The sequence below is a fragment of the Rana temporaria genome, chromosome 12 (genome assembly GCF_905171775.1).
Source record: "Rana temporaria chromosome 12, aRanTem1.1, whole genome shotgun sequence".
Taxonomy (NCBI): Eukaryota; Metazoa; Chordata; class Amphibia; order Anura; family Ranidae; genus Rana; species Rana temporaria.
This window is the reverse complement of record NC_053500.1, coordinates 107,818,981-107,842,257: the sequence shown is the minus strand read 5'-3', so window position 1 is coordinate 107,842,257 and position 23,277 is coordinate 107,818,981.

Here is a 23,277-nt window from a genome sequence, read left to right as displayed (position 1 = left end):
AAATCAGACATTAGTGAAGATATATTAGAGGAGTATTATAGATATAAATTAAATAAATCCAATTCCTGTCTGCAGTGTGTCTCCAGTATGGAGCCTCCTCTCCCCCGCGCTCCCCCGGTCCTCCCTCTACCTGTAGGCGGCGCTCTTCTCCCCCGTCCTCTTTTAGGGTGGAGTTAATGACCCCCCAGGATCCTCTAGGTGTGAGGCGCTCTGTCCCCCGTGACCCGAGTCATGTCCTCCTCTCCGCAGACAAGTCCCGGACAGGGTTCTCCTGGAGAAGCCACTAAGTGTGCCAAGCGCCGGCCCCTGTGTGCCCGCTGCAGGAACCATGGCTTGCTCTCGCCTCTGAAGGGCCACAAGCGCAACTGCACGTGGATACATTGCCAGTGCGAAGATTGCAACCTGGTAGGTTACAAACAGCGGGACAAGGCTGCCCAGGCGCCCGTTAGGAAGATTGAAATGAAGCCTGTAAAGCAGAGAGTGGCCGATCTGGACACCGGAGAAGGCAACAAGGTCATAAATGTAGTGCAGCTGCAAAGACATGCCACCCGGATTTCTCCACCTGTGTCGCCAGTAGCTCCAACTGTGATGGTGTTGATCAGACCTGTAGTTCCAGCCTGGACCTCCATTGTGCCTTTCAGCAAGCCTCATGCTTCAAACTGTTCCTCTATGAAAACTGAAAGTAGACCTCAGCTTTCAGACTGGTCCTCTACAGTGGTGACCAAGCCTCAGCTTTCCGACTGGTCCTCTACAGTGGTGACCAAGCCTCAGCTTCCAGACTGGTCCTCTACAGTGGTGAGCAAGCCTCAGCTTTCAGACTGGTCCTCTACAGTGGTGAGCAAGCCTCAGCTTTCAGACTGGTCCTCTACAGTGGTGACCAAGCCTCAGCTTTCAGACTGGTCCTCTACGGTGGTGAGCAAGCCTCAGCTTTCAGACTGGTCCTCTACAGTGGTGAGCAAGCCTCAGCTTTCAGACTGGTCCTCTACAGTGGTGACCAAGCCTCAGCTTTCAGACTGGTCCTCTACAGTGGTGACCAAGCCTCAGCTTTCAGACTGGTCCTCTACAGTGGTGAGCAAGCCTCAGCTTTCAGACTGGTCCTCTACAGTGGTGAGCAAGCCTCAGCTTTCAGACTGGTCCTCTACAGTGGTGAGCAAGCCTCAGCTTTCAGACTGGTCCTCTACAGTGGTGAACAAGCCTCAGCTTTCAGACTGGTCCTCTACAGTGGTGACCAAGCCTCAGCTTTCAGACTGGTCCTCTACAGTGGTGAACAAGCCTCATCTTTCAGACTGGTCCTCTATGGTGGTGGAGAACAAACCTCAAGCTTCAGACTGGTCCTGTGTAGTGGCCGAAAGCAAATCACAGGCTTCACACTGGTCACCCATGATGGCTGAAAGCAAACCTCAGGCTTTAAAGTGTTCCACTATGGTGGCTGAGAGCAAACCTCAAGCTCCAGACTGGTTCTCTATGGTGGCTAAGCGCAAACCTCAAGATCCAGACTGGTTCTCTATGGTGGCTAAGCGCAAACCTCCAATTCCAGACTGGTCCTCTATGATAGCTGAGAGCAAACCCCAAGCTTCGGACTGGTCCTCTTTAGTGGCTAAGAGCAAACCTCAAGATTCAAACTGTTTCTCCATGGTGGCTCAGAGCAAACCTCAAGCTCCAGACTGGTCCTCCATGGTGGCCTTGCACAAACCTCAAGCTTTAAATTTGCCCCCCATGGTGGCTTTGAGAAAACATCAAGCTTCAAACTGGTCCTCTATGGTAACTGAGAGCAAACCTCAAGCTTCAGACTGGTCCTTGATGGTGACAGAGAGCAAAACGCAAGCTTCGTATTGTTCCTCTATGGTGGCTGAGAGCACACCTCAAGCTCCAGACTGGTCTTCTGTGGTGGCTGAGAGCAAACCCGAAGCTTCAGACTGGTACTCCATTATGGTTAATAATGACCCTGACTGTTTTGCCTTAATGTCAGAGAGTGAACTTCTAGCTCCAGACTGGTCCACCTTGATGACTGAGGACAAACCGCTAGAACGAGACTGGGCCTTCATTGCAGCTGAGAGTGAAGCTCTAGCTCCAGACTCTTCCTCCGAGGAGGAACCTTTAGATCCAGATAGGTCTCCCATGACGGCTGTGAGCGAACTTCCTAGCATTGTCAGAGAAGCCCTGGAAAATGCATATTCTGCTTCAACCGAGCATAACTACACCAGCATGAGCGTGCCCCTTTTACCTGGTGCCATATCTGACTCTCAACTTATGGACGACAGCCGTCTATGCAATGCCTTCCAGCCCACCTACCATGGGGAGATGGTGGCAATGTTTGCCAGTGACCAGCCCAGCACCACCTACCAGGATAACTTGGAAGTAATGTCAGGCCTGTAGTTTGACATGCAAAATGAGCAGTACTCCAGGAAGTACGAATAGAAGAAGAGGAACCCTGTGCCAACTACTTGCAAATTTCACAAGTTTAAGTTTACTGAGTCCTTCCATCAAGGCTGCCAATGGTGACCTCATTGTCATCACACTCAGAAGGTCTCCCGTGGAATCTGTGGAAGTCCCATTATGCTTATTGTTACCACCATGCAGTGAATTGTAGTTCTGCATCAACCACAGATCCATGGGTTTCTGCAGTCTGGGGATTGATGGAAGCAGATTCTGAACGTTTACATTTTTTCAAGTTAGTTATGTTTTTTCTTGTTCATCAGTTTGAAATTTACAAATATCCTCTGTATTTGTAGGGCGTTTTCCTGTGTTTATAAAAGAAAGTGTTTATTTTTCCATCAGAGGGATGCTGACTCTTCCTTGTTTTGTTTTTTTGCAAATGCTCAGGATGTTTATTTTCCACCTTTGTGTATTTATAGCCAGATTCAGATACCGTTACGCCGGCGTATCAGTAGATACGCCGACGTAACTCTGAATCTGCGCCGTCGTAAATTTAAGCGTATTCTGGAAACCAGATACGCTTAAATTAGGCCAAGATACGAGCGGCGTAAGTCTCCTACGCCGTCGTATCTTAGGGTGCAATATTTACGCTGGCCGCTAGGTGGCGCTTCCGTTGAGTTCGGCGTAGAATATGCAAATGCCTAGATACGCCGATTCACGAACGTATGTGCGCCCGTCGCAGTAAAGATACGCCGTTTACGTAAGGCGTTTTCCTGGCGTAAAGTTATTCCAACAAATAGCTGGCCTAGTCAATGTTAAAGTGGAGGTTCACCCTATAAAAAATTTCTAACATTATATCCAGCCCAGTTCTGCAAATAACATGACACTGACCTTTTTTTTTTTTCCCCTATAGATATCGTTTAGCCATAGAATTCACCGCGGCTTCCGGGTAGGGAATCCCGCGGGAGTGGGCATTCCTATTGACATGCCAATCAATTGGCATGCTAAACGACGGCGCACACAGCGCGTCACGACTTCGCGAAGGAAGCTCTGGTCGGCTCGGCTCTATTCGGCTCTACGCACCGGCGCCGAATAGAGCCGAGCCGACCCGAGCTTCCTTCGGGAAGTCGTGACGCGCTGTGTGCGCCGTCGTTTAGCATGCCAATTGATTGGCATGTCAATAGGAACGCCCACTCCCGCGGGATTCCCTACCCGGAAGCCGCGGTGAATTATTTGGCTAAACAATATCTACAGGGGGAAAAAAAAAAGGTCAGTGTCATGGTATTTGCAGAACTGGGCTGGATATAATGTTAGAAATTTTTCATAGGGTGAACCTCCACTTTAAGTATGGCTGTCGTTCCCGCGTCAAAATTAGAAATTTTTACGTCGTTTGCGTAAGTCGTCCGTGAATGGGGCTGGACGTAATTTACGCTCACGTCGAAACCAATACGTCCTTGCGGCGTACTTTGGAGCAATGCACACTGGGATATGTACACGGACGGCGCATGCGCCGTTTGTAAAAAACGTCAATCACGTCGGGTCACTAATCATTTCCATAAAACACGCCCCCCCCCCCATCCTCATTTGAATTAGGCGCGCTTACGCCGGCCCCATTTACGATACGCCGCCGTAAGTTAGGAGGCAAGTGCTTTGTGAATACAGTACTTGCCTCTCTGACTTAAGGCGGCGTAGTGCAAATACGATACGCTACGCCGCCTTAAAGATGCGGCGCCCTACCTGAATCTAGCTATCAGTGTTGGTTCACGCTAGTGCGATGCGAGAACCCTGCAAATCCTGTGCGGGATCCTACATCGCACCTGAATCATACAGTGGTTCACGCTAAGATCTGCGAACCGCTGTGGGTGTCACTGTAAAGTTAAAAACACCTCCAGATCGTTTCACAGGTCGCAGTGCGAACTGTAAAATGCTGCAGGAATCTGATTGCATGAGTAAATACCCATGCGGACCAAAAAAAGGGTCCTGCACCATTTTGGCACAAATGAAATGTGATTTCAGCCATACAGTTTGTGGGGCATATTCTTAAAGATCTGAGGCGGCAGGAACGTATGTCCTTTACGTTACGCCGCCGCAAGTTTAAGTGGCAAGTGCCTGATTCCCAAAGCACTTACCTGTAAACTTGCGGCGGCGTCGCGTAAAGTCCACCCGCGCAAGCCCTCCTAATTCAAATGATCCTGGTAGGGGGTGTGGATCATTTAAATTAGGCGCGCTCCCGCGCCGATCGTAATGCGCATGCTCCGTAGGGTAAATTACCCGACGTGCATTGCGCTAAATGACGTCTCACGGACGTCATTTGTTTTGACTGTAACGTAAATGGCGTCCAGCGCCATTCACGGATGACTTACGCAAACGACTTTAAATTTTCAAATTTCGACGCGGGATCGACGGCCATACTTAACATTGAGTACACCACCTAGGGGGCATCTTTATCTTTACGCCGCGTATCGCTTACGGAAACGACGTTAAAACACTACGGCGGGCAAGCGTACGTTAGAGAATCGGCGTGACTAGTCATTTGCATATTCTACGCTGACCGCCACCTAGCGGTCAGCGTAAATATTGCAGCCTAAGATACAACGGCGCAGGCCGTCGTATCTTAGGCATGTTTAAGTGTATCTCAGTTTGAGAATACACTTAAACATAGGATCGGACTTACGTCGGCGTATCTGCTGATACGCCGGCGTAAATTATTTGAGAATATGGCCCTGTATGTCTGAAATCGCATCGCATGTGATGTGAACAGCAATGCAGTGTGAATCACATGCGATGTCTGGCATCACACTAGTGTGAACCGGGCCTGAATGGCCAGGCTAGCCAAAATTTGTGATGTGGACAAGTAATCACCCCAGGTTTCTTATTTTTATTCAGGTTTGAGGACATCTAGTGGCGAAAGGGGATTACTGCAGGGGACAGCTCTGTGAGTAATTTAAAGCTGAGTTCCAAGAATTATTTGTATTGCATATTTACAATTATCCAGCTTGGCACAAGTAAGAATTACTCATACCTCATGGTCCACTATGGAAACCGGAAATCAGTGTGGTAGTTTGCGCTACTACTCTGACAGCTGGATTCTGCTGAGATTCTATGCAATTGCTGCCCCACTGCATACTGGCCACAATGGGGAGCTTGCTCAACATTGCTGCCTATCAAAGCACTTCTTGTATTTTTGCAGTGAGTACAAGGAGCTCTCTGATTGGACAAACAGGATGGTGCCACGTGAGCAATGTCCTGTGTGCATTGGGGAAGCTTCTCAGCCCAGGACCCAGAAGATCACTTTAGTAGCTGGACTAGTACAGGGATTGTCCGCTTCTCCAACTGTCCATCAGGTATGGAATATGAATTCATACATTGTAGCAAGAATGCAATACAAATAATCCATTAACTTCAACTCGAAGTAAAAGTTTGTAGAATAAGGAGACCTAACTAATTAAGACACCATTGGCTGCTTGAAAACCGAATGTTTGTCACCAATCAGGTCAAGGGGAAGGGGGAAAGGGGATTTTGGGGGGGACTATTCACGGCACTGGTTAAACACAGTATAATAAAAATAACAAGTATTTATTGAACATAAAACAGGTATCATAGAGTAACATTTAAAAACAATCCCCACATTGCACAACAGTAAGTTATACACAAACTATATCTGCATGTATGGAGTTGATCATCTCGACCGGTTTCGCGGTAATGTACCGCTTCTTCAGGAGAGGGTTTGTCTACAAGATATGCATAAAACATATAAATATACAAGCAAGTTTATACAGTAGTTGTAAACATTTTATAACGTAATCCAAACAACATGCCATATAATGGAGTGAAAACTCACCCAGACTGGTCAATTGATCGAGCCAGGAACCCAGTTGAACACCTTCTTTGGCGCAAGGAGGGGGATATATTTATTTAGAACGGGCTCTATTGAGGAATAAAATTGATAGTTTCATATGTAGCGAGGTGGTCAGTTATTTAATAGGGTAGGGATCACCGTGGAGTGTGTAAAAATGATATGACATAGTGACGAAGGTGAATTAAGGAGAGTGAAAGGTTGGGAGTGAAATAAAAGAAGGGGAGGGGGGGGGGGGCCACAGGGGAAGGGGGGGGGAAGGGGAGGGGGGAAGGGGGAGAGGGGAAGAAGAGAGGGGAGGGAAAAATAAGGGGAGGAGAGGGGATAATGGGTATGTGTAGTGACACCATAAGAGTAAGAGTAAAGTATTCTAAAGTTGCTAAGGTGGAGAAGGTTATGTTGAGAAAAGTTAATACTGAAGGAAGGGACAGGAAAATAAAACGGGGGGGGGGGGGGGAGGGGGGGAGAAGGGGGAAAGGGGAAGGGGGGGGAAAAATGGGGGGGGGAGGGGGAAGGGCAAGAGGGCCAGAATGGTTAGGGGGAAATGGAGGATGGGGGCTAGGGAAGGGAAGAAAGGGGAATGGACAGGAATAGGGGGGGGGGAAAGAGCAAAAAAAAAAAAAAAAAAAAAAAGAGAAGAAACGAGCCGAATAGAAAAGAGAGGGGAAGGGGGGGACAGGAATTAAAGTGAGATAAACGTAAGAAAGGGAAAAGGAAAAAATGGGGGGGGGGGAGGGGGGGTTATTATTCTAGGAAGGAAATGGGAAGGAGGGGGAAAGTGAAGAAAAAATATAAATAAAAAGGGGGGATTTGAGTAATAAGTAAATGTGTTTAATTCTGCAAACATGCAGAGTGACTAAAGTGAACGTGAAATTATAAATTTAAGGAAGTGCAAGGAATATCAAGGGAATCAAAAGTTAAGGAAGTCGAAGTAAAAGTTATTATTATTATTTTATTATTACTGGTTAATTAATTTTATTTAGGCAGTTCATCAAAACGCAAGGTCTGCTTATTGTTTAAACCCCGCCCCCTGTATATAAATGTTGCATTTAACACATAAAAAAAGATTACCCAGCGCACTCTAATGAGAATGGGAGTGAACCTGAGAAAAACTTTTTGTGCAATGTGTAAAAGCAACAATTTAACAAAACTGGACATAAACCACAGTTCACAAAGCTTTAAAGCGGAGGTTCACCCTAAAACAATTATATACCGTTACATCCAGCATACCGCTGACATCTACAGTATGCTGGTATTTTTTTTTTTCCGCGCTACATACCTTCTTATAGTTCTTTTCACCCGGCTTCTGGGTTCTCACTGCCCCGGGGAGTAGGCGTTCCTATTAAGATGCGTAGATGATTGACGTGCGGGGGCGCGTCACGTGTTCCAAAAATAGACGATCTGGGACTCGGCATTATACGGCGCCTGCGCAGTCAGCTCTACACGACAGGCGCAGGCGCCGTATACCGCCGAGTCCTAGTTCGTCTATTTTCGGAACGCGTGACATACCTTACCCGCACGTCAATCATCTACCCCTCTTCATAGGAACGCCTACTCCCCGCGGGAGTGAGAATTCGGAGCCGGATGAAAAGAACTATAAGACGGTAAGTACAGCGAAAAAACAAAAAATACCAGCATACTGTAGATGTCAGCGGTATGCTGGATCTAATGGTATATAGATGATTATTAGGGTGAACCTCCGCTTTAAAGCTGAACTCCAGGCACAAAAACATTCATTTAAATATAATTCCCAATGGCTTCAGATGCCTTTACACAGGGTTTGACAAATTTGCTTGGAATCTAGGAGCCAGCTAAAAAAGTTAGGAGCCAGGAACGTGCCCATCCCGCCGAGCTCGCGTGCAGAAGCAAACGCATACGTGAGTAGCACCCGCATATGAAAGCGGTGTTCAAACCACACATGTGAGGTATCGCCGCGATTGGTAGAGCGAGAGCAATAATTCTAGCCCTAGACCTTCTCTGTAACTCAAAACATGCAACCTGTAGAATTTTTTAAACGTCGCCTATGGAGATTTTAAAGGGTAAAAGTTTGTCGCCATTCCATGAGCTGACGCAATTTTTGAAGCGTGACATGTTGGGTATCAATTTACTCGGCGTAACATTATCTTTCAGAATATAGAAAAAATTGGGCTAACTTTACTGCTGTCTTATTTTTTTATTCAAAAAAAATTATTTTTCCCCAAAAAGTGCGCTTGTAAGACCGCTGCACGAATACAGTGTGACAGAAAGTATTGCAATGACCGCCATTTTATTCTCTAGGGTGTTAGAATTAAAAATATATAAAATGTTTGGCGGTTCTAAGAGAAGGAGATTGTTGGGCAATGAAAACAGGCAGGGAAGCTTCATTAGCATTGCTGGTTGTCTTGTAATATCAAAGGCCACCACAAGAGGGCACCAGATTTCAGAAAGAAGCATAGGTCTGCAGAAGGCCTCAATTACCGGCCGACGCGATCGCGAGGGGGGGTGCCCACAGAGACAGTCCCCAGCTGTGCCGCCCCAGGTGCCAGGTCACTAATTCTAGTCGCAATTGCGACCTGGCACCAGGGTTTGTCGATCCCTGCCTTTACAAACCCCAATATTACCATCTGAAAGTACAGATGACATCATTACTTTTCTGTGTATAGCCTGTACAAAGAACAGAACTGGGGGAGGGACCCAGTAGGTCTTCTTACATTAGGATGTCTGCATAAAACTATGAGGAGGGGGCGGAGACAAGACCAGTCACCCTACACAAGAAGAGGGAGCAGCAGTGACCGGTCTTTATTACAGAGAACTCTTGCACAGAACTAAAATGCAGGATCTGTTTTATACTGCACAGATCTAAAAGAAATATGCACGTGACACCAAGATCCAAGTAAGAATACACATGGATACTTTCTGGGTTCCTCAGGGGGTCACAAAACAATGAAAAACCCTGATGTTGGCATAATACATGTATGCATGGTGCCACATATACACTATATTACCAAAAGCATTGGGACGCCTACCTTTACACGCACATAAACCTTAATGACAACCCAGTCCGAAGAGTTCAATATTGAGTTGGCCCACGCTTTGCAGCTATAACAGCTTAAACTCTTCCGGGAGGACTGTCCACAAGGAGTGTATCTATAGGAATGTTTGACCATTCTTCCAGAAGCGCATGTGTGAGGTCAGGCCATGATGTGGATAAGAAGGCCTCTGCTCTAATTCATCCCAAAGGTATTTTATCGGGTTGAGGTCAGGACTCTGTGCAGGCCAGTCAAGTTTCTCCACCCCAAACTCACTCATCCATGTCTTTATAGAACTTGCTTTGTGCACTGGTGCGCAGTCATGTTGGAACAGAAAGGGGCCATTTCTCTTCACTGGAACTAAGGGGCCAAGCCCAACCCCTGAAAAAAACAAAACATAATCCTCCCTCCACCAAATGATTTGAACCAGTGCACAAAGTAAGGTCCATAAAGACATAATTGAGTGAGTTTGGGGTGGAGAAACTTGACTGGCCTCAGTGGCCTGCATGGGCGTCCTCAACCCGATAAAACACCTTTGAGATGAATTAGAGCGGAGACTGCAAGCCAGGTCTTATCATCCAACATCAGTGCCTGACTTCACAGATTTGCTTCTGGAAGAATGGTCAATCATTCCCATAGACACACTCCTAAACCTTGTGGAGAGCCTTCCGAGAAGAGTTGAAGCTGATATAGCTGCAAAGGGTGAGCCAACTCAATATTGAACCCTACGGACTAACACTGGGATGCCATGCTATTAAAGTTCCTGTGCGTGTACCAGGGGTTGACAAATTTGCTTGGAATCTAGGAGCCAGCTAAAAAAGTTAGGAGCCAGAAAACGCACCCCGTCCTGACGAGCTTGCGCGCAGAAGTGAACACATACGTGAGCAGCGCCCGCATATGAAAGCGGTGTTCAAACCACACGTGAGGTATCGCCGCGATTGGTAGAGCGAGAGCAATAATTCTAGCCCTAGACCTCCTCTGTAACTCAAAACATGCAACCTGTAGATTTTTTTAAACGTCGCCTATGGAGATTTTAAAGGGTAAAAGTTTGTCGGCATTCCACGAGCGGACGCAATTTTGAAGCGTGACATGTTGGGTATGAATTTACTCGGCGTAACATTATCTTTCATAATATTAAAAAAAATGGGGATAACTTTACTGTTGTCTTATTTTTTAAAAAAGTGCGCTTGTAAGACCGCTGCGCAAATACGGCGTGACAGAAAGTATTGCAACGATCGCCATTTTATTCTCTAGGGTGTTTGGATAATAAATATATATAATGTTTGGGGGTTCTAATTAGAGGGAAGAAGATGGCAGTGAAAATAGTGAAAAATTACATTAGAATTGCTGTTTAACTTGTAATGCTTAACTTGTAATATCAACGGCCACCACCAGATGGCGCCAGCTCACATCTGGTGGTAATAACTTGTAATACCAACGGCTCACCACCAGATGGCGCCAGCTCACAAAAAAAAAAAAATTTTTTGCCCACCTTCCAAGCCAAGTTGCCAGGACACTATTTCTAGTCGCCATGGCGACCTGGCGCCCGGGATTTGACGATCCCTGGTGTAAAGGCAGATGTCCCAATGCTTTTGACAATATAGTGTATGTGGCATGTGTTTGTGCAGGGAGTGTGCGCTTCATGGTGCACCCCCAGATCAAGACATGGTCAGTGTTAGTGTCAGTGTGTTCTGAGTAGAAAAGGAAGAGTTTATATTTAGACCCCTTTCACACTGAGGAGTTTTTCAGGCGGTACAGCGCTAAAAATAGCGCTGCTATATCGCCTGAAAAACTCCTGCACTGCATACTCAATGTGAAAGCCCGAGGGCTTTCACACTGAGGCGATGCGCTGGCGGGAGAGAAACAAATCTCCTGCCAGCAGCATCTGAGGAGCGGTATACACGTGTATACCGCTCCTTCACCGCTCCTTCCCATTTAAAACAATGGGAAACCGTGGCAATACCGCCCGCAACATTGCGGGCGGTATTAACCCTTTATCGGCCGCTAGTGGGGGTTAATACCGCACCGCTAGCAGCCGAATCCCGCGGCAAATCCGACGGTATAGCGGCGCTATACCGCCACTGCACTTCCCGCCTCAGTGTGAAAGGGGCCTGAGTGTCAGTGCAAGTGTTACAAAACACAAATTGCCGCAAAAACACATTACATGCTTTTCTGCAGTTTCTCCATTGAAGTATATTGAACCAAAAAAAAAAAAAATACCACCGTTTTGCGTTAAAAAGTTTTTGCCCTTTCCAAATACGCAGCAGCTGAAAAAAAATCATGGATGTGAACGTGTCCCATAGGAAAACATGTAAATGAACTGTAGTGTGTTTCTGCAAAAAGCACCAGAAAACAGAGGTGTGACCCAGGACTGAGACGTTTAGTAACATAATGGAGTTAAAAAAACAAAAATAAGTACAAAAAGAGCACATTTTTGCTACTGTAAGGGGTTCATTTTTTTACTGTAGGACAGTGAAAGTAATATTTACAGTAGAGATTTGCTTTTTTGTACGATAACGGGCTAATTTTAGTTTTTCTTAACCCCATTATGTTACTGGCCGATTAATCGATTATGAAAATTGTAATCGATTATTTTCATAATCGATTAGTTGTCGATTAATCGATTAGTTGTTTCGGCCCTAGGTCACTTTGTGCTTGTTTCCATTGTCCTGGTGCTCTAGGGCAGGGGTCTCCAAACTGCGGCCCGAGGGCCAGATGTTGCCCTTTGCTAGCCTTTATCCGGCCCTTCCTGCCTGATGTGAGGCACTATTCTTCCCACTGATGCCAACAAGGGGGCACAATTTCTTTCACTGATACCAATGATGGGATACAATTACTCCTACTAATCCTACTAAAACTCCTTATCCTGCAAACTCCTTATCCTGCAAACTCTGAGGCCATATTTACTCCACCAATGCTGGACCCGGGGAATTTTTTTACCCCCGTTGGCCACAATCCGGCCCTCCTAAAGTCTGAGCCTAGGTTCACACTGCTGCGAATTCAAAATCGCATGTCAAATCGCATCTCAAATCGTTCCAAATCGTACCCAGTGTGAACCAGGGCTGAAGGACAATAAACTGGCCCTTGGTTTGAAAAGTTCGGAGACCCCTGCTCTAGGGCCTTCAGAAATGTAATAGGTAGTCAACAAGTTAGATGTGTAATTTATGCTCCTAGAACACCTGATGGTGCTCCCTGCATATTGGGCCTTTCTATGTGGCTAGGCTGTGAAAAAGTCCCACACATGTTGTATCCCTATACACAGAAGGAGTAGCAGAATGTATTTTGGGGTGTGATTTGTGGTATACACATGCCATGTGAGAGAAATAATCTATTACAATGACAATTTTGTGGAAAAAAAAAAATCTTCATTTTGCAAAGAATTGTGGGAAAAAACGACAACATCAAAAACCTCACCCTTCATCTCACTAAATACCTTGGAATGTCTACTTTCAAAAAAGGGGTCATTTGGGGGGTATTTGTACTTTCCTGGCTTGTTCGGGTCGCAAGGAATGATATAGGCCACCAGTACATCAGGTGTGATCATTTTTTTATGATTTGCACCACAGCTTGTAGACTCTCTGGCCCGGATTCAGAAAGCCTGGCGTAACTTTGTGCGGGCGTAGCGTATCTCAGATAAGCTACGCCGCCGTAACTTAGTGAGGCAGGTTCTGTATTCAGAAAGAACCTGCGCCCTAAGTTACGGCGGCGTAGTAATTATCCAGGCAGCGGGCGTGTTGTATGTTAATGAATGGTGACCCCACGTAAATGACGTTTTTTACTAACGGCGCATGCGCCGTCCGTGGACGTCACCCAGTGCGCATGCTCCAAATTACGCCGCAAAGCCTCATTGGTTTCGACGTGAACGTAACTTACGCAAAGCCCTATTGGCGAACGACTTACGCAAACGACGCAAAATTCGACGCTGGCCCGACGTCCATATTTAACATTGGCTACGCCTCATATAGCAGGAGTAACTTTACGCCGGAAAAAGCCTTACGTAAACTACGTAAAAAAATGCGCCGGGCGGACGTACGTTTCTGAATCGCGTATCTACATAATTTACATATTCTACGCGTAAATCTCCGGAAGCGCCACCTAGCGGCCAGCGTAAATATGCAACTAAGATACGACGGCGTAAGAGACTTACGTCAGTCATATCTTAGCCAAATTTCGGCGTATCTTGCTCTCTGAATACAGAAAGAAGATACGCCGGCGCATCCTAGAATTTACGCGGTGTATCATTGCACCCACGATCTACTGATTGCAGGTGCAATGCTCTGAAGGCTTATCAGAAGAATAAGAAGAAAAAATGCACATTTTTGTCATGCAAAAATCAAAAATGTTTGCATTGGTGATTTTTTTTTTAACAGTGAACGTATACTTTAACCACAAGCAGAAGTCCTTAAAAAACATATTTTTAAAAAAAAAATTGAACTTTAACAGCATCCGACACCCCTGCACGAGCTGTGGTAGCTGTACGTCGGCTCTTTAAGATGCCTTTGGTGGCGCGCGCCCGAAGCGTGTTTCCGGAGCCGATGCGCGATGACCACCAGACACCCACGATCGCTCATGGCAGAGCGAGAACTGGGATCTGTGTGTGTAAACACTCAAATCCCGATTCTCTCAGAGGAGAGGAGAGAGATCGGTGTTCATACCAAGTATGAACACCAATCTCTCTCCTCCCCTTGTCAGTCCCAGCCCCCCCACAGTTAGAACACACCTAGGGAACATAGTTAACCCCCTTGATCGTCCCCCTAGTGTTAACTCCTTCCCTGCCAGTGACATTTATGCAGTAATCAGTGAATTTTTATAGCAATGATTGCTGTAAAAAAAAAGTCACTGGTTTCAAAAATGTGTCAAAAGTGTCCGATTTGTCCGTCGCAATATTACAGTCCTGATAAAAATCGCTGTTTGCCGCCATTAATAGTAAAAAATAATAATAATAAAAATGCCATAAATCTATCCCCTTTTTTGTAGACGTTATATTTATTATATAGGTTTGGAACCTATTGGTTCCTATATTTTTCTTTCTCCCATCACTTTTTGTGGCGGTGTCAATGGCCACCAACATAAATAGAAATGGTGACTACACAGCTGGGATACAGAAAACAAGAAAATGCTGACTGGGATCCGGTTTTCCAAGCTGCCTTATTGACAATCAAAAAAATATAGGCGAGGTCATAAAAGATTATTACACCCAGAAATGGCATGCAATCATTTCTCTACACCAATGTATGGATCTATGACTATGGTATTATCTATCTGGTTAAAAAGAAGATCGACAATGCTTAATTTATGTGACAATGTTAATAATGTGGGAGTGCTGATGAAACCCTTCTAATTGTTACCTACAATTTTCTTGTACAAGTTTCTGGGAAGGTTGGAAGAGGAAGGTAGGAGATGGTCATGGGTTATGGGTATGTTTTTTTTGCTTTTTATTTTTATTTTTTTAATCTCCTCTTCTTTATTCAAAACTGAAAAAAATGGCTATATAATGAACTCTAAAGTAGTTGAAAAGGCTGAAGGTTTTTTACCTGCATGCATGCAGGTAAAAACCTTTTGTGTGCAGCAGTCCCCCCTAATAATTGCCTGAGCCCCACTCGATCCAGCAATGTGCATGAGAGCAGATGCTCTCTGGGTTCTCTGCCTCCTTATTGGCTGAGACAGCAATCTGTCAATTACAGCACGTGAGCCAAAGAGTTGAGAGTGGGGGTGGAGCCAAACCACACTCTGTGTCTGAATGGACAGACTGTGCAGCGGCTTGAGAGTGAGCCTGCTCGAATGTCCCCATAGTGAGCTACCTGCTATGGGGGACACTCGGCAGGAGGGTGGGGCCAGGAGCGCCGGAAGAGGACTGTTTTTTTTTAACTCAGCCTTTATTATCACTTTAATGTTACACTAACACCTTATGAAACATGTCATCACAAAAACATGGATTATCTATAAAAATTGGATAAGAAAAAAAAAACGCTGATATGAAATTAATACTCACAAACTGTTAGGCAAAAGGAGAAAAGAACTGAAATATGACACTCATATAATGACTTGGCCAAGCTCACAATTTGCAATGCCCACTGACACCCTACCACTTAAAGTAAAAGTCTGGTCAAAAGCTAACTAAGCTTAAACCTGCTCCCACCCTAAAGAAAATTAGTGTATACATACTGTGACAGGAAGTCAGGTAAATATGGGGGTGTTGTCACAGACGGGAGATACATTTCTGCCTTGTTTAGAAAATTCACCAATTACTGTCAGGTGTCGGCTGCAGAGGTAGCCTGAAAGGTTTAAGGACGTTGGATAGCGTCAGCTGTTCACAATGAGGCAATTAAGGCCTCTATAAGTTGTCCAGAGGATTACTACTGAATGCTGTATCCGGAGGCTTTTTGAGTTAAGGAGAGCAGTGGGCGGAGGAAGACTTCTGAAGGTGAAGTGGTTGTTGATCATTTTGCTGTGTGATAAAAATCAAAAAGACTATTGTTTACTGCTGGAGGACCAGCAGTGTCTGCCCAGCAGTAGGCTGTGCCAGAGTCCATAGGTAGGTTCCTGTGTTGTGAAGGTAGACGCCCAAGTGGCCAGGGTTTATTTTATGTTTATTTTGTTAATGCTGTTTGGACGCTTGCACGTGTTTCCAGCAATATGGAAGAATAAACCATAACCCTTGTTTTTCAACCCCCCTCCGCTGCCTCTCTGTATAGTTCAGTGTGTAGTGAACCCACTCAGGAGGTCCCACAACCCCGCTACCGAGCAAACCCCTTACAATACCTAATCTAAAGGCGCTCCTGTCTGGTCAGGTGATCTCTAGGGTTGCCACCTTTTCTTCAAGCCAAACATGAACACTTTAGTGGCTCAAAGCAAAAAAAATTGTGTGTCTGAAACCCTGACACACGATTCAAAACCCGAACTGTCCGGGTGAATCAAGTGGCAACCCTAGTGATCTCCCCAGGAGCTAGCTTCAAGGCTAAGGAGAGAGCAGCAACATCGGCTGCAGAGCATTGGCCATGACATCATCTACGGACTTAGTATGGGGCATCTGTTGTCCGCTGTCCCCCCTCTACATTAAAACCATGTGAGTGGATCGTAGCACACTTAGATAAGGTAATGTAGCACCCTCTACCTTAGGTAGGTGCTAAGTGTAAGGGTTTTTCTGTAAGCTGTCAGTACAGGTAAATGTAAGCAGGCCTATTCTGCGAGCTAGGCCTGTTTGCTTTGATCTGGGGGCAGGGGAGTGGTTTAGTGTAGCAGTAGGTGACTGACATGTACTTTAGCTCTTAGGTGCCTCCCCTGTTTCCAGGGAGTATGTTCTGGAAAAGGGGCAGGACAGAGAGCTGGAGTGACATGGGGTACATGTGAGGAGCTCTGACCAATCTCCAAGTAGGATTGGCAGGGGGCAGGCCTACTACATATACCCCTAGCGGTACCCCCTTAAGGGCTACTAATAGACTCTGTACCCCATTGGTTACCTTGACTCTGCAAATCCTCTCTTACCTCTGACAACTTGAGTTGCATCCTGTCTCAGCTGTGATAGTAAATAGAGACTCACACAATATCAATTAAATAAATCAGATATGTTTACTGACATGAAAGAAAATTGCATAAGTAACTCAGCTTAAATTAACAATGAATATGCCCCATATATTACTATGCATGAATACTTAATATAGACCCAGTACAAGATCTATGTGGACAGGTAGACAGAGCAGTAAATACCCAACACTATATCTCACGTGTCGGATCTCTCCCTTCTGTGTCCTCAACACATGGATCAGCAAACTGTAAAATATCAACGATAGTATAAACCCAAATAATCTAGAGGGTGGCTCCCTGTAGTAGTTTAATGCAATGTATGAAACTGAGTATAAGGAAGTTGTGCACAAATAGGAGGAAATAAGAATTGTTCCTTTAGTTCCAGTTATCTTCAGCTAGCCTGTCTTCTTTGTATTGCAGTTAATTGTAATCCAAGATGTAAAAGGTAATAAGAATGAACTAAACTGCACCTTATCCAAAGAAATGATAACCCGTGTATATTCCTCCTTTAACTGTAACAAAGAAGTTGTAACGTACCTTGGTTGTGAGCCTGACGTGCGGAGAGGGACCTCCTGTACAACCCTGGCTCAGAGACCACTGGAGTGGGGACAGTGGTGAGGTAAGGGTGCCTATCTGATCCTCACTGCTTGGAGTAGTGGAGCCAAGTGGAGACTGGGACGGCTGGTACAGGAAGCAGCGGATGCAGATCAGCAGGTGCAAGTTGCAGAGCAGAGGATGCAGGTCAGCAGGTGCTGGTTTGCAGAACGGAGGATGCAGGTCAGCAGGCGCTGGCTGGCAGAGCAGAGGATGCATGTCAGCAGGTGCAAGTTTGCAGAGCAAGGATGCAGGTCAGCAGGTACAGGTTTGCAGAGAAAAGATGCAGGTCGGTAGGTGCAGGCTTGCAGAGCAGAGGATGCAGGTCAGGTGGTGCAGCTTGCAGAGCAGAGGATGCAGGTCAGCTGGTGCAGGTTTGCAGGGTCAGACAAGCCGGGTCATACACATCAACATAAACAGCATAAGTGAGTCCAGGCTGGGTCTTGGCAACAGGCAGATAACTGAGCAGGGTCAAACAAGCCGAGATCAGCGTGGTCAGGAAGCCGGGTCAAACACAGGAACAGGGTACAGGCACAGAATCAGGAACTCAGGGAACAGACGTAGATCAAAGTGCAAGGGGCAACATCTCTGGAGCGTCTTTTATAGGTCGTTGGGCGCCAAAGCGCATCTAACCTGCGCGCATGTGCACATCCGTGCACAAAGTCCATGATTTGCGCATGCGCATAGGTGCCCAGTACGTCCCTGACAGAAGCTTTTGATGGAACTTGCACAAGTGTATGTAATAGCATCACATTCACCTTCCTTAACATTTTGTAAGTTTCAGACTTTGTCAGGGACCAAGGCAAAGCCTATAAATGATGATACATGTAAGGAGGTGAATGTGATGCTATAATGCTAGTCTAAATGAATTGTTAGCCTCTTAACCACTTCCCGCCCGGTCAATAGACAATTGACGTCCGGGAAGTGGTTCTGTAATCCTGACTGGACATCTATTGACGTCCAGCAAGATAACATGCCGGCGGGCGCCAGTGGGGGCGCGCAGCGCGGCGATCGGTGGTGCGTGGTGTCAGTCTGACACCCTGCATCTCCGATCTTGGTAAAGAGTCTCCGGCGGAGGCTCTTTACCACGTGATCAGCCGTGTCCAATCACGGCTGATCACGATGTAAACAGGAAGAGTCGTTGATCGGCTCTTCCTCACTCGCGTCTGACAGATGCGAGTAGAGGAGAGCCGATCAGGGGCTCTCCTGACAGGGGGGGTATACACTGATTGTTTATCAGCGTAGCCCCCCCGTTGATGCCCACACTGGACCACCAGGGAAGCCACCAGGGAAGGGGGCAACGTGGATGGCCAGGTATGTACCACATGGCCATCCACATGTTAAAACATTTTTTGCAATAGATGCCAAATGGGCACTGACTGGCAACAACGGCACAACATAAGAAACATTTAAAAAAGTGCCCAGCAATGCCACCATCAGTGCCACCCCTCAGTGTCCATCAGTGCCACCCCTCAGTGTCCATCAGTGCCCACCATAAGTACCCATCAATGCCACCCATAAGTACCCATGAGTGCCCATCAGTGCTGCATACCAGCGCCGCCTATCAGTGACTATCAGTGCCGCCTATCAGTGACCATCAGTGCCACCTTTATCAGTGCCACCTTATCGGTGCCCATCAGTGCCGCCTTATCAGTGCCCATCAGTGCAGCCATATCAGTGCCCGTAATTGAAGAAGAAAATTTACTTATTTACAAAAAAAAATTACAGAAAAAAAATAATATTTTTTTTGGTCTTTTTTTAGTTGTTGCGCATAAAATAAAAAATTGCAGAGGTGATCAAATACCACAAAAAGAAAGCTCTATTTGTGGGAACAAAATGATAAAAAAATTGTTTGGGTACAGTGTAGCATGACTGCGCAATTGTCATTCGAATTGCGACAGCGCTGAAAGCTGAAAATTGGCTTGGGCAGGAAGGTGCGTAAGTGCCTGGTATGAAAGTGGTTAATACACAACATATAAATTGCATGGTACCATCATCCTGAAAATCACTTTGAACAGAGATAGGGCTTGAGGGACCCCAAAAGACCAGAAGCAAAGAGCTAAAAAAAAGGAAGGCAGTAGGACTATAGCGGTACAGGGTGGGCAGGTAAACTCAAAAGAGCAATTATGATAAAAAATATAAATTTATTAACATAGTATTAAGAAAATACAAAAAACATCAAAAACAAAAACAATAGATCACAATACAAAGAGCAACGTGAATCAACCGTGCAGATCACCGGTAGAAGATTATCCCAGGAAGGGGATGATCACGGAAAAAATAGGAGTCACGTAGATGAGGAGAATGTTTCAACTAGTTTCGCGATTGAATCACTTCATCAGGTGAGTTCTAAAATTGATCAATATACATTCAATAATATTAGCAAATAGAAAAGGTTGAGCTGAATATGCACAAACACATGGAGACCAACCTTACACTAAAAACATTATAGATAGTATACAGTTTGTGGAACAAAAAAAACATTGTGCCACTTACCTAAAACACATATCCCATCAGCTCAGATGCCAAAGCCACCATGAGGAGAGGTCTCCCGCGGCGACCAAGGGGGACAAATTGGAGATGGACCTGTTCAACTAAATATATAATAGGCGAGCCATGAGTAGAGCCGTAAACAGTATGTGAATGGGGAAGTGCAAGTGTTGCTCTTATTTCAGAGTTTCCACTTACATGAGCATCCCCATCAGACTCCCTACGGACATTGCAAGGCTGGATAAAATCTTTCAGTGGGACAGTCTTAGCCCTACTGCCTACTTGGACAGTAGTTTCCAGACTCTTGCTCTAGTATACTAATTGGTTGTTTTGCAATCAAGAACACTTTTTTTTTCTTACTTTTTTTATGTGTGTGTTATTTATCTGCTGTGCATTGTGCACAAGTTTGTTGGATTGTAATTTTGTTAAAGTATAACAATACCTCCCAACTATTGAACTTGAGAATAAGGGACATTTCAGGGAGACAATGACTTGTGCCTCCCAAAACCTGGGCTTCCTTATGCCTATAAAATATGCTTTGATTGCTGTGCCACAAGCTGGAGTCTCGCAGTACATAAACCTAAAAAGAATCACTAAGGCACATGGAAGGCAGGAAGGATTATTATGGCACATGGAAGGAAGGAAGGATCACTATGGCACATGGAAGGCAGGAAAGATTATTATGGCACCTGGAAGGCAGGAAGGATCACTATGGCACATGGAAGGCAGGAAGGATCACTATGGCACATGGAAGGCAGGAAAGATTATTATGGCACCTGGAAGGCAGGAAGGATCACTATGGCACATGGAAGACAGGAAGGATCACTATGGCACATGGAAGGATCACTATGGCACATGGAAGGCAGGAAGGATCACTATGGCACATGGAAGGATCACTATGGCACATGGAAGAAAGGATACACTGACCTACCTGACCCCTACACTGACCTACCTGACCACTACACTGACCCCTACACTGACCTTCCTGACCACTACATTGACCTACCTTACCACTATACTGAGCTACCTGACCACTACGCTGACCTACCTGACTCCTACACTGACCTACCTTGCCATTACACTGACCCCTACACTGACCTACCTGACCACTACATTGACATACCTAACCACTACACTGACCTACCTGACTCCTACACTGACCACTACACTGACCTACCTGACTCCTACACTGACCTAACTGACCACTACACTGACCTACCTGATTCCTACACTGACCTACCTGACCACTACACTGACCTACCCGACCACTGCATTGACTACACTGACCTACCTGATTCCTACACTGACCTACCTGACCTCTACACTTACCTACCTGATTCATACACTAACCTACCTGATCCCTACACTAACCTACCTGACCACTACACTGACCTACCCGACCACTGCATTGACTACTACACTGACCTACCTGATTCCTACACTGACCTACCTGACCACTACACTGACCCCTACACTGACCTACCTTGACAAACCTAACCACTACACTGAGCTACCTGACCACTACACTGACCTACCTGATTCCTACACTGACCACTACACTAACCTACCTGATTCCTACACTGACCTACCTAACCTCTACACTGACCTGCCTGACCCCTACACTGACCTACCCGACCACTATACTGACCTACCCAACCACTGCATTGACTACACTGACCTACCTGATTCCTACACTGACCTACCTGACCACTACACTGACCCTTACACTGACCTACCTGACCTTTACACTGACCTACCTGACCACCTACTAACTCTGACTGGAAAGTCCTGTACATCTGTTGAGAAGTGATCTCCAGCCCTCAGCACAGCCCTACACTGCTCACATTCCCCCCCCCCCCACACAGGACAATGTAGATAAGTGGATCCTCCTCACCTCTTCATGGCCTCCATCGTCAGGCTGATCAGGGCTCTCCCCAGCACTGGATAGTACTGTTTTGGGGTCTTGCCACCCAGCCGCTCCTTGGCATCCCTGCTGGGAGGTCCATAAAATAGCCCCCGTACTTCGGCCCACTGCACCGAGCACTGCCCCTCCCCCAGTTTCACACACACAGGCCGCACTGGATGTATCCTGGGGGACAGGCTGGACCGGAGGAGTCCCGGGGAGAGGGAAGGAGGAATAGGGTGCTACATAAGAAGGCCCGGGACATGCCTCATTGGAGGTGTATCGGAAGGCAATAGGCCACAGCACCGCACACTCAGTATGGCGCAGGAATAATTTTGCGCCCCACGCTACGCTATTGTCTGCAAAGATAGCCAGTTGTATCACACCTCGATTAAATCTTTAAGGGTTAATTCACATCACATGTATTAGGCAGGGTTCACACTACGATTTTCCCGTCCGTCAGCCGCATACAATTTATATGAAAAAACGTATGCGGCTGAAACGGACGTAAACGTATGGAACCGCACATATGTGCGTTTTCCATTGACATTAATGTTAAAAAAAAACGTATGCGTTTGCCATACTGTTTCAAAAACGTCCGCAAAACCGTGGTTGAACACGGTTTTGCGTACGTTTAAAAAACGTTTTGCCAGCAAATCGTACGCACCCGGATGCATCTGAGTGCATACGATTTGCAATGCATTGTCTATGTATGCGTTTTCCCGTACGGGCCCGTAAGTTTTCAATACTGAAAACGTATACGGCTGACGGACGGGAAAATCGGAGTGTGAACCCAGCCTTCCAGTGCTTTATTTCTGCATCCAAAAAGCATAGAAAGTAGATTACATGGTTTTCTATAGTATAGTTCACACCAGTGCTTGCAGTTCCAGTGCGTTCCAGTTCCAGAATAAAAAGTGTCCGATGTGTACGCCATAATGTAGCAGTCCCGATAAAAATCGCTAATCGCCGCCATTACTGGTAAAAAAATAAATAATAAAAAATGACATAAAACTATCCCCTATTTTGTAAATGCTATTACTTTCGCGGCAAATAAATAAATACATATTTTTTTTTAATTAAAAATATGTAGAAGAATATGCATCGGCCTAAACTGAGGAATTTTTTTTTTTTTTCCATAGGAACCTTGTGTTAAAAATAATGTCCTGCGTTTCTGCAGAAAGCATGAAAAAATGCATTGGCGTGAATGGAGCATTTAACCCTTACAGTGCGGGGCAGCCCCACTACAAGGGTGCACTTTTATTTCCCCCCAGGGATGGGCTTTAACAAAAAATTGCCTGGAGTTCTGCCTAAAATCTTCTATGCTTCAATAAGTAATTAAACCGCCTAAGGACCGCCGCACGACTAAATACGTCCGCAGAATGGCACGGCTGGGTATATGGACGTACAGGTTTGTCCCCTTTAAGAAGCCCAGCCGTGGGTCGTGAGCGCGCCGCCAGCGGTGCGCTCGCAACCCGGTCCTGTGCTCCGTGATCGCGCCCACGGGACCCGCAGAGCTGATGGCCGCC